Source organism: Canis lupus, chromosome 5, assembly GCF_003254725.2.
Source record: "Canis lupus dingo isolate Sandy chromosome 5, ASM325472v2, whole genome shotgun sequence".
Classification (NCBI taxonomy): domain Eukaryota; kingdom Metazoa; phylum Chordata; class Mammalia; order Carnivora; family Canidae; genus Canis; species Canis lupus.
The window spans coordinates 12,684,914-12,699,699 of record NC_064247.1 but is presented as its reverse complement, the minus strand read 5'-3'; the positions used below and the strand labels follow the sequence as shown (position 1 = coordinate 12,699,699).

The following is a 14,786-nucleotide window of genomic DNA, read 5'->3' as shown; positions in this document are numbered from 1 at the left end:
TTTCAAATAATTGCAAATAGCTTGACTTCCACCACGCCTTCCCCAGAGGCTGTTTGGATTTCTTTTCTAGTTGAACACTCAATTGTCTGTGATGTTCCATAGTGATGTAGTTTCTAAGCACCTTCCTATCTTTGTCTCTTTCCTCTTGTTAACCTTAGAGCCATTTAAAAAATCCTTAGTTTGGGACGCCTGGGTGGCTCAATGGTTGAGCACCTGACTTCGGCCCAGGGTGTGATCCTGGGGTCCTGGGATCCAGTCTCATATCAGGCTCCCTGCATGGAGCCTGCTTTTCCCTCTGCATATGTCTCTGCCTCTCTCTGTGTGTCTCTCATGAATAAATACATAAAATTAAAAAAAAAATCCTTAGGTTATAAAAGGGAAATAGTACAAAGCAAAAGTATCATGGCACGTGTTTTGTTTTGTTTTAATTTGCTAATTAAACGTCAGTAATAAAGTTCTAGGACAGTGAGACCGGCCAAGATTGTAGGAAGAGTATGTATGTAAGTCAAGGGTTTTGGTTGCAAGTGACAATATCCAACTGGGAGTTGCTTAAGCAAATATAAGATTGTGTTGATCAAAAAAAAAAAAAACAAAAAAAACAACAAAAAAAAAAGATTGTGTTGATCAAAGAGCAACTAGTCCTCTTCCCCTTCAGTTTCAGTTGGGAAAGTTTCAGGAAAGGGCTCTGATTGGCCAAAGTGGGTCATTGTCCATTCCTGGGTGAGAGTCAGACCAGGAAAGCTCCACTTGGATGACACGGCTGCAGGAGTGGGACAGAGCATAACTGGGAGGAAGGTGAAATATTCCTCCCAGAAGGAAAAAGCTCTGGGCCTAGTTGTGATCTGCAGTGGGTGAGCCAAAAATTCAAATAAAGGAAAAGGAGAGACAATTACATTATAAGAATAGAGTTGATAAGATCCATTTTTTTTCCTTTTTATTTTTTAAAGGGAGATAAACAAGTAATGAGACAAAATGTTGAGTATATTGAATTTTTAATTGCTATCTACTAAAATGAAACTTAATATTTCGTTGTGGGAAAGAATTACAACCATTTAAATACATTTTCTGTTAAGTTCTAAAACCTGTGCTGAGTGCCTAGGCGTATGAAGGTGCTTTGGAAATTAAAACAGAAACAATTGATGATCACGTGAAAGGGGGAAAGTGCCTGCTGCCTGCTTAGGCGGGAGAACCTGTCCAAAAGACCCTGTCATTGTCCGGCCCTTGGCGGTGCTCCCGGGGAAGAGGCACACAGAACCCAAGCTGTGGGCAGACACTCAGACTGCATTTCTAATGCACTGTTTGCTTCAGCACTGGGAAAGCCCAGAGGGGGACCCTTCATTTGTCCAATTAAAGATGGGCTTTCACTAAGTGCCACCCCAGAGCCCACAGACCGAAGACATATATGTATTAGTGGCTGCCCAGAGCCAGTAAGACAGCTAAAATGTCAGCAAGCAGGACCACGAAGTGGTTCTAGTTTCCTTGTGGTTGGAATCTGTTGAGTTTACAGCCCAAATCTGACCACACAGGCCTGGAAGAGTGTGCAAGAGAGCCAGTGAGAGGAAGTTAGCCAATGTTGGATCCAGGCCAGTCAACCTTCTAAGAAAATGTGCCAGCAAGGGGCAGGGGAGACCCTTGCCAAGAGAAAGCTTGCCTCCTGTGACTGTTTCTCATGGAGACATAATGCATTGGCTGACCAAATGCTCCCACTGGCCCCACAAAAATGCTTCCTGCTTCTCCAGGCCTACAGAGCAATTGCTCTTGCCCCTTGAGCTGAAGGAAGATCAATATGGCTGCCCAATAAATAATCGTGACCTGGTGCTCTCCAGATAGCTTGTCTTGTTCTCTCAGAGGACCCTGGTTGTTTATACAAAGTGGAAAACATTTTGTGTAAAATGGAAAAATACTGTTAAAAATAAAAGCTTTCGATATTTTACTTTCCAAGGGGAACTACGGAGGGCATTTTTAAATCAATCAGCAAATATTTATTAGGCAGCTACTATCTGCAAACTACTGTGCTAAACTGTTGTCAATTCACGGGAGTGGTATAATTAAACCATTCACATAGATTATAAAATAGGTGAACTATTTAATAACCAATACACCTGAGTTTATATATCAAATGAATATGATCTCCTTCAGAACAATTACTCTTAGTCCAATTGTATTATCTATAGAAAGAATTTTTAAAAAATTATTTTCTTTGGACATCACCTTTGGATCTTGTGGTACAGTTTTTTAAAATATTTTCAATGTTGCAAAGCTATGGAGAATAGAGGCAAGATAAAATTGAGAAACCTATTTTCTGATAAAAAGCAAATGAAGTCCTCACAAAGACTTACATGTGGATGTTCAGATGGCTTTATTCATAGCGGCTAAAAACTGGAAACAATCCAAATATCCATCACTGATGAATGGATACACAGATGTGGTATATCCATATAGTGAAAAATTATTCCGCCTTAAGTCTGAACTACTGATACATGCCACAAGGAGGTTGGACCTCAAAAATATTCTAGGGGTGCCTGGGTGGCTCAGTTGGTTAAGCATCCAACTCTTGGTTTCGCCTCGGGTCATGATCTCAGGGTCATGAGATTGAGCCTTGCATCCAGCTCTGTGTGCTGGGTGCCTGCCTGGGTTTTCTCCCCTCTCCTTCCACCCCTTGCAAAGTTCCAAAATCAGTTGCAGCACCTTGAGAATGAAGGAGTGCTCATCTCCTCCCGGAGGAAGGGCGGTGATGCCAATTCTTATTTGCATACAGTCTCATGGGCACTGCTCCCCTAGCTCTATAGAGCTGCTGCCTTTCCCTGAGCTTACACTTTACTATGGAGATAAGACACATATAAATGTTCTGTAATCCATCAATAAATAAAGTACAATAAGTGTGCTAATGTCAAACTAGTAAAAGCCCTTTTGCTCTTTTCAAAGTGTGAGTTGATGGCTGAGTAAGAAATAAGCTTTTTTTTTTTTTTTTAAACATGGCTAACACGCAAGATCCCTACATACAGAAATAAGAAAAATCAGATATAAGGGGGAGAAAAAGTCTCCAAATGTGGGAACGTATTGTTCTTCCTTCCAGCCTCCCTCCCTGAAATGTTACTGCAGTAACTGGCAATCTTCCACTGAAGTTCTTTTGCCCCAAGTCTAAGGGAAATAGCACCATGGTTGATACTGCATTTTCAAAGTCACAAATACATAGAAATAAATTCAAGCTATAGCTCAAATGAATGACTACATGTTAGATTTCAGCTGACATGGAGTTGAAATCTGTCGTTGGCATTAGTCTCCATTTCCCTATAGAGCTGAAGTTGGCAGCTTGAAGTTTTTTCTTTAGTGGTTGCACCAATGACCTCTCTCTGCCTACCTCTGTTTCTTGTCTTAAGATTTCCTTCTTGAAGTCCAGAATGATTTTCCTATTGTGCTCTGAAGGATAAGCCCGCACAAAGTGGCTATGACACCAAGCTCTGTGCCAGAGTGTAGAAGTGGGATTAAGGATTTACAGGTCCAGTTTTGTATGATTTTGAGAGGTTTAGCACAGTGGGGAACTGGGCTTGTTAATTACTCAGATAAATGCTAATTGACCTATAAAAATGCAGGATTAAGTTGTTAAGATCTGCTCCAACTGGCATTATGGAAAGACGGAGGGGCTCAGACTATGGTTACAGCTCTCTAGAGGCAGGGAGAGATGCATGCAGCTACGTGCCACAAAACCAGATGGCCTTTCCATGTCATTGAGGGGGCTCTTACGGGATATCTGAAGAATAAGAAGCGGTTCAATTAAAGTACATTGTGGAGAAGGAAGTTACTTAACACATGCTAGCCAGTTGAAACCTCATATTGAAACAAAACACCAAGCTACCAGTCACTAAGGAGGGAAGTCCAGGGTAAAAACATTTGGAAGACCAAGCATAAGACTTGGGAAACTGGTGCTGAACTTGGGGAAGTCTCACCATTATTGGCTGAGAATCAGGCAATTCTAGTGTATTTCAGCAGGTCTAGTAGGAGGTGGGGAGCTCAGAGCTTAGTTGCTAAGACTTTAGCGAGAAAGCAACTATGAATAAATTATAACACGTGAGCATATTCTCTGGTGTTATGATAAACTGTTTCATGTTTGTGTCAGCTTTGCAATCTAAATAGTCAAAGGACACCAACTGTATCTACTTGAACTCAATTGCTAGTATTTAGCATAGATTTTACAAGGATGCTTGAACGATATTATTGGATTTTGCTGACTTTATACAGGTCAGCAAGCTCAACTGAAGAGTTAGAAAAACACAACCTCTCATCCCAGTAAAATAAATTATGCTAGCCAAGAGTGCCTCCCAGATTTGTCATATAAATTAGCAGTAAAAAAAAAAATATATCTCCCAGACAAACTAAGCCACGTCTCTAATCCCCATGTCGGTCACCTCTTTCCTAATTATCACTAAAGCATGACTTAGCTGGATGAACCATAGCTCAGGAGGGAGCATTAAAGTGCAGACATTAACCATGATGACTTCTCCGAGGCACTAAATAGAGTGGAAATGTATCTCTAAGACTGAGCAGCGGCCTGAGGATATTCTAGATTTTTGTTGAGGACTATCAAGAGGAAGGAGAATGGAAGCAGTGCCTAACAGCAAATAAAAGGAAACCTGAAGTCTACAAGGGGTGTGTCAAGGCACGGCCAAGAAAGGCAAATAGTTCTACCAAGAACCAATCCACATCCATTTCTGGGGGGCTCAGAAGGCCTGAAAAACATGGATCAGCCTATAAGCAAATCTGAATTATGACGAAGAAAAGATTAGGTAAGGAACAAAGAGAAGGAGATTTTTGAGTCAGAGAAAGGAGAGGGATAGGGGAGGAAGTTGTTTTGGGTAGATGATTTGCAAATGGGTCTTAATTTATCAAGGTGACTGAGTGGCAATATGGAGAGGTTTAATGCCACCAAAAGGTGTTTATTACCTACAACTCCTGTGGGAAGGAGGTCATGCCAACCCACACAGGGCCATGTGGAGAAGCACCAGTTTTGGTCAGGAGACAGAAGCAGAAGTGAGGGGGGGGAAGTATAGGCCATAGTGTTTATCGGAGCTTCTGGGGTAAAGATATAATAGGACGGGGTAAACAGCTGACTGATTAGTTTGAATAATTCCAGTCAGCTTTGGGGGCATAGAGACTGTCCTTGGTTGTCTGGCACCTGGCCTTGTGTTGATTAAAGGCAAAGGAAATATTTGCTTGATGTGTGAGTTAGATAAGGAGGTGGTTGGGAGTATGGCCTCAGGATTGCTTGGAGGGCTTGTAACACGGTTTTTATGTGTCTACTTAAGCCAGATCACAGGGGAGATGTGAACAATTTGGGCCATTGGTTTAACTCTATAATTAATGGAGGCCAAACAGGCAAATACAGAATTAAGAAAACAGAGAACGGGGGAATCTTATCCATCTATGTATATTTGTATGGCCTGGTCCTGTGCTGTACATGTGGAAGGTCAATAAATACTGATTGGTTGGTTGGTTGGTTGGTTGGTTGGTTGGATAAGATTTTTGCAGTTGTGAAACCTTGAGAGAGAAAAATGGCTCTTTCCTTTTTCCCCTAAATCACGCCTTCCTGTAGCAGAATTTGCCAGCTACAGGATTATATCCCAAGTTGCTCAGTGATGAAATGGCTTGAGTAAGACATATGTTGTATCTTTTTGGTTTAGGCAATTTTTGCTAGTAGGCACATACACACTAATGTCTATATTCTTGATCTATTTTTTATCTTTCACCATAAACTCGCCAGGGATAAATTTTTTCCTCATTTATTATAAAAATAGGGTAATGGTAACATTTTAGAAACTACATCAGGCCAGAGAACTTGCACCTTTATCTCCCCTGGTGCCCTTTCTTACCTCTACACCGAGCAATGAGTGTTCCTTTATTCTCTTCCTCAAATCAAATTCTGCTGTCCTGAAAGTAACCAGTGTCAATGACATATGTGTTAGCATGAATGGACACACGCCAATCAATTGCTAGTGTCTGTCTAGAGTCCTGTGTTGGGGACTCCGAGGTGTACCCCAGGCTCTGTGGGACATTCTGCTTTGACCAGTTCACGGTGTCAATCCCAGGTAAGGGAAGGAGCAGAGATAGGACGTGTAGCCATGTGTTTATCACATATTTAAGTTTATTGTTACTTGCTCCAAGATCATTTGCAATTTTATTTTTATTTCTAATTTGGCACAAGGAATTTTGTCTTCTGGAAAAGAATTTCAAAAATCAACAACAAACGAGAAAGTCATTTCACAGACTCGGTAGCTTTTTCAATCACATCACTAAGGAAACAAATACTTTTTAAAGGATCCACGAGCATCCTTAAATGTTTTCGAATACATAACTTATTTAATCATCACACAAACACTCAACACTTTATTATCACTTTTTCATGTAAAAAAATTAAGCTTTTACATATATTGATCTTTTTCCCTGTACAGCTGGTAAATAAGAGAGGTGAAAAAAAAAAGAGAGAGAGAGCTGGAACTTCACCTTGGCTCTGGCATTTTGCAGGGCCCAGGATTTTTCACTATACCAGTAAATAAGTTCCTCCATTGTCTTTGCTTCAAGCAATCTTGTGGATGTAGGGATGGCTAGAGGAACACAGAAGAGAAGAGCCCCGCCCATAAGTTGTCTATCTATACTCGCAACCTAAGACTCTTGAAACTTCAAATTCATATATGAATAAGAGAAGGTGAACCTAATAGGAACTGTATCTCCAATTAATGTTTATACGATGAAAAAATATGTAATTAGATCTGGAAGTGATTGGTTAATCAGGGAAGACTTCCTAGAGGGAATAATTTTATGTGAGGTTTTGAAAGAATATTGATACAAGGAGGGCAGGGATTCTGGGAAGAGGAAAATGAGAATCTCATGTATAAAATCGTTAGTTGTAGCTTTTCAGGTGGACCGTGTATGCAAATGTGTTTGAATGTAAGACGTTGTATAAAGAAATCACCATTTATTTCTTTGGAAAATTCTTTTTTTTTTTTCCTTTGGAAAATTCTATTACGTTCTGTTTAAAGGGCTGAAATGTCAGGGGGCCTAGAAAAGTTATTTTTAAAAATTGATCATTAAATTGAAACTACCTAGTGAATGAATTATAAAAGCCAGATGTCAGGAAAACCCCCTCACTGAAAAATAAGGAGACATCATGGAGTTGTCACAGAGAAATGAAAAATGTATGTTGGGGGTATCTTTTCATTCTGTCTTTTTGGCTTTACCTCAATGGAAAGAAAAAGCAGATTGGGGAACTGAGAGTATGAAAGAATAAACGTGGCTGTTGTTCATGACCTAATCTGTGCTAAGACACTTTCTTTTTTTGTCTCACAGGTGTGTCTCTAGCGACTATCTGGGGAGATAGGGTAAATTGGGGATGTGGTGCAACGGAGTGACCCTTCCACTTTTTTTCGCATTGAGATCATAATGGCCAGGTAGATTATCATCATCAACCAGCGGTCTACAAAGAGTTCTGAGAATGACCGGGGAGAGAGGGTGACTTCTGACCCATCCTCGATATCATCAAACCCACAGGGCTCCTTTTCCAAAACTGAATGTACATCTAACTCTATAGGTATTAAAACAGTTTTGCATCGGAGAGTTTAGAGAAATGTTCCAGCCAAATGGAGTCAGGGTTTATGCTGCTCCTCAAGCCTTCCTTCTGAGAAAGGCCCTTTCCCCACACCATGTGACGATTGTGGGCACATGCCTCCAGCTGACAATCAGAACACCCACTGTCCTGGATATAGACAAATGGATGTGTGACCTCACCAGGGTCCTCTTCAGGAACTGATATGGACTGAATGATATGCTAGGGAGAGGAGGTTCTCTCTTTTCTCTTTACCCCGAAGGATGATATATAATCCAGGAATAACCAGTGATCATCTTCCCCGTCACCTGGAGAAAATCTGTCTGAAGCCAACAGAACCAGCCACCTGCAGAGCTAAGAGGTGGTGAAAACCATAGTCCTTGTGTTATCATTTGAAACCCCTGGATCCAGCTAGGTTTGAACTGAGGTTACCTTTTGGCCTTCTTGGTTAAAGAAATGTACTACTGTGATATATAATAAAAAACATATATTTGGTCTTCGTCCTCATTTCAGGCATATAGAGCTCCCAAGAGAGGCCAAGGCATATTTTGTTATTCCTAACAAGCTCTTTTAAATAATACCTGAGTTTATGTTAATGAGTTGATTTTGGAAAGGCCCTAAGGATTTGGGCTGGTTGCCAGGAGAAGCAACCATGGTGATTAGAAGGTTGGTACTTTCAGCCTCAACTCCTGACCTCTGGGGAGGGGAGAAGAGTGGGAGACTGAATCCCCAATGGCTGATGATTTAATCCATCTTGCCTACGTAAGGAAGCTTCTATAAAAACCCAGAAGCATGGGTTTTGGAGAGCCTCTGGGTCGGTGCCCAAGAACTCATCAATGTTCTGGATAGCCGTGCATCCCAAACTCCACGGGGACAAGAAGCTCCTGTGCTCAGAACCCTTCCAGACCTTGCCCTATGTATCTCTTCATGTGGCCGTTCACTTGTATCCTTTAATATCCTTTGTAAAAAACCAATAATCTATAAGTAAACTGTTTTTCTGAGTTCTGTGAGCCGCTGCAGCAAATTAAACAAACTCCAGTAAGGAGTCGTAGAAAACCTAACAGCCCCCCCCGCCACGCCTCTAAGGTGAAAAGATAGCTAAGATCTCATTCAGGAGTGTGAGGAATTCAATATTCAAAAAAGCTTGCTTGAAATTATTTTTCACCCTAAGCTGACCCGAGGTTTAAAACTCAGAACTTCAAACAAGTATGTATGGGCTGGGGAAGGTTTTTGACTCCAAGAGACATTTCAGGATAAAGTAGAAGTTTCTTTTCAATTTAAGCCTGGAGGGAAATCCAAAAGTGGTTTGAGAGGAGACGGAGAATAATTAAAAGGCAGAGAGAAAGGAATCAAATTATACCTAGGTGTTTACACTTAAATATTATTTAAGTATTAATTAACATTCATATAGCTTTTAGATATGTGCCAGGAACTGTTCTAAGCACTTTAAAGATACTCCCTCATTTAACCTTCATAGAAACCCGATGAGATAACTTACTTTCAAGTACATCATTTAAAAAAATATATTTTTTTTATTTATTTGTTCTTGAGAGACAGAGAGAGGGAGAGACACAGGCAGAGGGAGAAGCAGGATCCCTGTGGGGAGCGTGATGTGGAACTCCATCCCAGGACCCTGGGATCATGACCTGAGCTGAAGGCAGATGCTCAGCCACGGAGCCACCCAGGTGCCCCTCAAGTGCATCATCGTTTTAACACATTTTACTAATGGTAATAATACCTGCCATTTTAAGTGCTCACTATAGCTGTACTTGGTGTATTTATTATTTCACAACAACCATAAGGAGTAGATACAGTTATTATGACTATTTCATGAATGAAAGCAAACAAACAAGACTAAGAGAAATTAGGTAGCTTTTCAAAGGACACACAGCCAATAGGTGGTAGATTTGAATCTCTGTCTGCCTGCCTTTAAAATCTGTACTCTGAATCACTGCACAATAGCCTATTAATAGTCACTCCTAATATCTTACTATTTATTTAAAAAGATTTTATTTATTTATTTGATAAAGAGAGAGAAAGAGGAGAGCTGGAGCATGAGTGGTGGGAGAGTCAAAGAGAGAGGGAGAGGCAGGGTCCCCACTGAGTAAGAGTGGGGCTCCATCCCAGGACCCCAGGATCATGACGTTAGTGGAAGGCAGACGCTTAAATATCTTACTGTTTTAACACAGTTAGTTTTATATTTTCATATAGTCGAGTAAAAAAAGCCAGCATAACTAACACCTATACATATTTAACAAGATTATTACCCAGTACTACCATCCATCTGAAGGCAGCTTGTTCAAATCTGAAGCACCGCACACAGGACAAAATTAAGAGCTTTTGAAAGTTGTCTTTGCAACAATCCAAACTAATAAAGTCAGAGGATAAAATCACAGGGAGCATACACTCTTACCTTAGGGACAGTTATTCTCATCTTAATTTCCATACTATGAGCTGATGGATGTTGATTGAATGTCAGATTGATTGAATATCACAAGTGTTCTGAGTCGGCACATGAGATGAGATGTTTTAAGGAGAGTTTGATAAAGCTGCGATTTACGAAGTGTGGAAAATCTGCCAGGAATAGGGCAGTGTTCTGCATTAATAATAGGGGGAAACTCTTAGGCCTCCTCTTGTCCTCCTAAAGGCACAAGAAGAAGCAGTTCCTAGAACACAGGTAGGGGGGCTGTATGGACTAGGGCACCCCATGCAAGCTGGGCCCTCAACAGAGCAATGTGGCTGACCCACAGCCACCCGGAAGGTAGAAAGCTGGGGGAGGCACCTCCCTGACTGCCTTTCTTTGCTACAATGTGATCTCCTGCGAATGCCTTCAAATGGTCAACGCCAACCGAAAGCCAGAGGGTCAAGGATTCTGTTGATGTGGTTCACACCGCCAGCCTGTGGGAGCGCAGCACAGGGTGAGATGGAGTGGAGACTGCCTGAAAGGCAAATAGCCAACATCCAGAAGATTGATAATGGCCCAACCCAGCACGTGTTCTTTGATAAAACTGAATTTCCAAGCCTGCCCAAGTCTACATCCCTGACCCAGCCTAAGTAATTGGTCAGTCTCACTATTATAATCCTCTCTATCCCTCTTCCAGTCCTTTAAATCCAAAAAGGTCTCTGACCAAGGTTGGACCAGCCTACAGCTTTGGCCTCCTTTGTGCTCTTCCTTAACCAGCTGGCACAGAGAGAAATGCAGAGTGCTAGGTCCTCCAGCCTACCCCCCTACCAGCTCCATGCTAGCATGGCATTTATACCTTGAACCAACCTCTGGGGTGTTTGTTGTTCTAGCCAAAGGCTTCCTTGGGAAATTTCGCCATCCCATCTGCTCAGTAGATATCTGCCCTGGGGTAAGCTTGGAAAGGTGACAAGTTTAAGCAACGGCCAGAAACTCTGGCTTCTGTTTCTAGACTTGTGCAAAGTGCATGTGGTTGTTGCATGGACGACAAGAAGAGAGGCTTGGAATGGGCATATTTATTTAAGCTGTCAGGTGAGATAAAATGTCAACATGTGGGCCTGGTTCAGTTTCCTTTCTTTATCCTTCCTTAGAAACCACTTGGGGTGGGTGTTGCACACAAATGGCTCATCCTTTTCTCATTCACTTCTATGTGTTCTTATCCAGCTCACCTTGACTGCAGGACGTACCACTATATTTTGCTTAGCCTTGCACTCTTGGGTAACACTCTGTGCATTGGTTGTTTCTCTCTGCTCTCATCTCTATAAAAATGTACTTGCTCTGAGTCTCATTCCTTACCCCTAGTTGAAGAAACTGGGGGAGATTAAAAGAAAAAAACTGACAAACTGTGCTAAGTTAGCGGCGTAGTTTTCAACATGTGCTCTGCCTGTGACTAGCTCTTGGAGTGTAGCTTGAAAACCTCCCACTCAACCGCTCAGTAGTCTGACTCATGTGGGGTTGCAACTCTCAGGACTGAGGTCATGCTCTTGAGCAAGGAGGACCTGCATTCTGGGTTCTCACAGCACTGCTTTTGAAAGCAAGGATTTCCCTGTAATACAGTCACATGTACTACAGAAAAGGAAGAGAAGATGGAGAAACGAGTTCCCAGCAGGTGCTGAATGTATTTGGCATGGTCTTAGTTTATTTAGACACAGTGACCAAGGGAAGAAGACTATTGCAAAACTTTAGCATAACATTGCTACAGTTCCCATGTCCAGTAGCTTAGTTCCTTGCATTTTCCTTGGAGAGACCAGAGTTTCACGTAACAATCTACCCTGTGGTCTACTGCATTTATATCTTAATGGAAATGAACCCATTTCCCAAATCTTCTTAATGCACGTTTTCTTTTTTGACCCATCCTGTCCCTTCATCGGCCTCTTTTGTATGGTTCTAGACCACACTGCTATGGAAACTTGACAAAATTCAGATGCTCCAGTATATTTAAAGATTTCATTTATTTATTTGAGAGAGAGAGAGCATGTGTGTGTGAGCGCAGGAGAGGGGTGGAGGGGCAGAGCAGGAAAGAGAAGGAGAAGGAGCGGGGGAAGAATCTCAAGTGGACTCTGCACGATCCCAGGACTCTGAGATCATGACCTGAGCTGAAACCAAGAGTCAGACGCTTAATTGACCAAGCCACCCAGGCACCCTTAGATGCCCCAGAATATTTAAACTGTAGCAGTTTCTGCATTCTCCTCCTTCCATTGAAATTATAAATATAAATGGAACCTTAAGCTCATCTACTAATGATAAAACAAGAGAAGGGAGGACTCAAGATTAAATACAGAGAAGAAGAAAAAAATACAGAGAAGAGTGCCCTGGCTAAAGACATTAGAGACACTGGACCAGGTTGCTGGGCAATGCTATCAACGCTTCTTCTCAGATGATCTAAAAAATAATAGAAATGGTGGTTATCAAATTGGGCTGGTTGAGGTTCCTAGAACCAAGAGACAGGGTAAAATGATTTGGGCAATTCCTTTCTGGGCACAGAACAGTGGTCAAGAGTATGGATTCCAGGGTAGAAGAGATCCGGGAAGGAGACCTGGTTCTATCACATAGTAGCAGCAAAATCTTGGGCACACCACTTAACATCTCCTCAGAGAGTTCAAATGAGGATTAAGTAAGATTACTGGATACAAGGTGTTTAGTATAAAATCTGGCACCAGAGAAAGTACTCCATAAATATTAGCTTCTGTATTTAGCCTAGAGGTTTTGTTTTTTTTTTTAATTAATTCTTTCCTTCCAAACCCCCATGCCCAGCACACGCACACAGATCCATTCTCATGCAGCCACGGAGCTTAGGCCCTTCCCATGCAGGCCCAAAGCTGCCAGTCTCCAGCTCCACCCAAGTCTCACTGTCCCAGCTCCCTCTTATTAATCAGCTGACTTTGTAGCTTCTGACCTAATTTGAAACAATGTACAGTTGACTCTTGAACAACATGGGTTTGAATAGCCCATGTCCTCTTACAGGTGGGTTTCTCTTCCCGAAACACAATACAGTACTGTACATGCATTTTCCTTATGACTGTCTTAATAACATTTTCTTTCCTCTAACTTGCTTTCCTGTGAGGATATTGTATAGAATGCAAATAAGCTACGTGCTAATCGACTGTTCATGTTGTTATTGGTAATGCTTCCGGTCAACAATAGGGTTTTAGTAGGTAAGTTTTGGGGGAGTTAAAAGTAATACATGGGTTTTTGAGTGCATGGGGTGTCGGCACTCCAACCCTCCATGTTGTTCGAGGATCAACTGTAGTTCGCCTAGGTCTCATTCCTTCATTCAATCCCCCTCATGTAGAATCTGATGAAGACCCTATGCTGATGGCTTGACTATTTCTCTTCATCCTTCAAGTCTGGAATCACATGTTCCAGGAGCTAGAATCTCTGAGCTGGAAGGAACGTTGGCATCATCTAGCCTAGGGTAAATGCTACGCTGCAGGCAAACCTAAGACACCCATCGAACTCAAAACGGCAGGTAGTAGTGTTTGTAGAGAAGTCTTACTGGTGCAGTTGACTTCTGTGTAGACTCTTCAGAGACGGAGCAGAAGTTGATGAGGTGGAGGAGGGGAGGTTGTTTAACAAAGGAAATGTGCAAGCACTGCATGTTCTAAGATACAGGAACATAGAATGGCTAAGGGCTTGGGTGTCAGAAGGGAAGTAGAGATAAGGGCAGATATGGGAAGAATTTCAGAAAAGAAAAAGTCACACAAACATTTAAAGATGTTTTCAAGTTTTTAGGAGCATGACTTTCCTTACCCTTAACCTAAAGTGGAAGATGAAGACAGATACTGCTGTCTTTTCTGAAATATCCGATTAGTTCAATGACATGTACATCAAGGTCTTAAAAATCTGAGTGTATGTTTTTATAATGACTTAATCTTAACTCTCAAATCCAAACCCTCCACAATATTTGCAACAAGCTCTTAATGTAGCTTGGATACTTCCAATGCCAAGGAGCACCATACTGGGAGAGGCCATTAATTTGATCTTCTTATTTAAATTTATCTTTTAACAGAGGTATAACTATGTATAATAAAATACACAGACCTTAAGTGTACAGTTTGATGCGTTTTGAAAAATACACCTGTGTATCCAATGGCTTAATCAAAATGCAGAAAATTGCCATCACACAGAAAATATTCCCATAATCCATTTCAGTTAACCATCCTGTTTCCCTCTTCCACAGGAAGACACAATTCTTATTTCTAGTCCCATAGATTCATTTTGCCTGTCCCTGGACTTCACATAAGTAGAATTTTTCAGTGGGTGTACTCTGGGGTGGCTTTTTCACATAACATAGTATTTTTTAGATTCATCTATGTTGCTGTATGCATTAATAGTCTGTTCCTTTTCATTGCTGGGCAATATCCCACTGTATGAATTCACCTGTTTGTGTATCCATTCTCCCATGGAGGAACATTGGCATCATTTCCAAAAACTGGCTGTTAGAAATAAAGTGAACATTCCTTTACTATTTTTTGTCGACATAAGATTTCATTTCTTTTGGAATTTCTGGATCACAGAATAGGTGAATCTTTATAAGGAAATGCCAGTTTTTCAAAGTGGCTGTACCATTTTACACTTTCCCTCACAATATAGAAGAAATCCAGTTGCTCCATAAGCTCTCCAGCATTTGGTATTGTTAGAACTGAAAAATCTTAACCTTACTAATGGGTATGTAATGATATCCCATTGTGGTTTTAATTTGCATTTCCCTGTTGACCAGCAAGGCTG

General features: G+C 41.3%; 1 long non-coding RNA gene across 3 annotated transcripts in view; it reads right to left on the bottom strand.

Annotated features, from left to right (window-relative positions):
* Nucleotides 1-10,832, bottom strand: part of LOC125755083 (uncharacterized) — a 42,189-nt gene extending 31,357 nt beyond the window's left edge. Inside the window, exon 1 of one of the 3 annotated variants that reach the window (XR_007410624.1) lies at nt 10,011-10,832. This is a non-coding gene — a long non-coding RNA (uncharacterized LOC125755083). The remainder of the gene's footprint in view (nt 1-10,010) is intronic. The other 2 variants (XR_007410621.1, XR_007410625.1) reach the window with 2 other exon arrangements.
* Between the last annotated feature and the right edge of the window lie 3,954 nt (nt 10,833-14,786).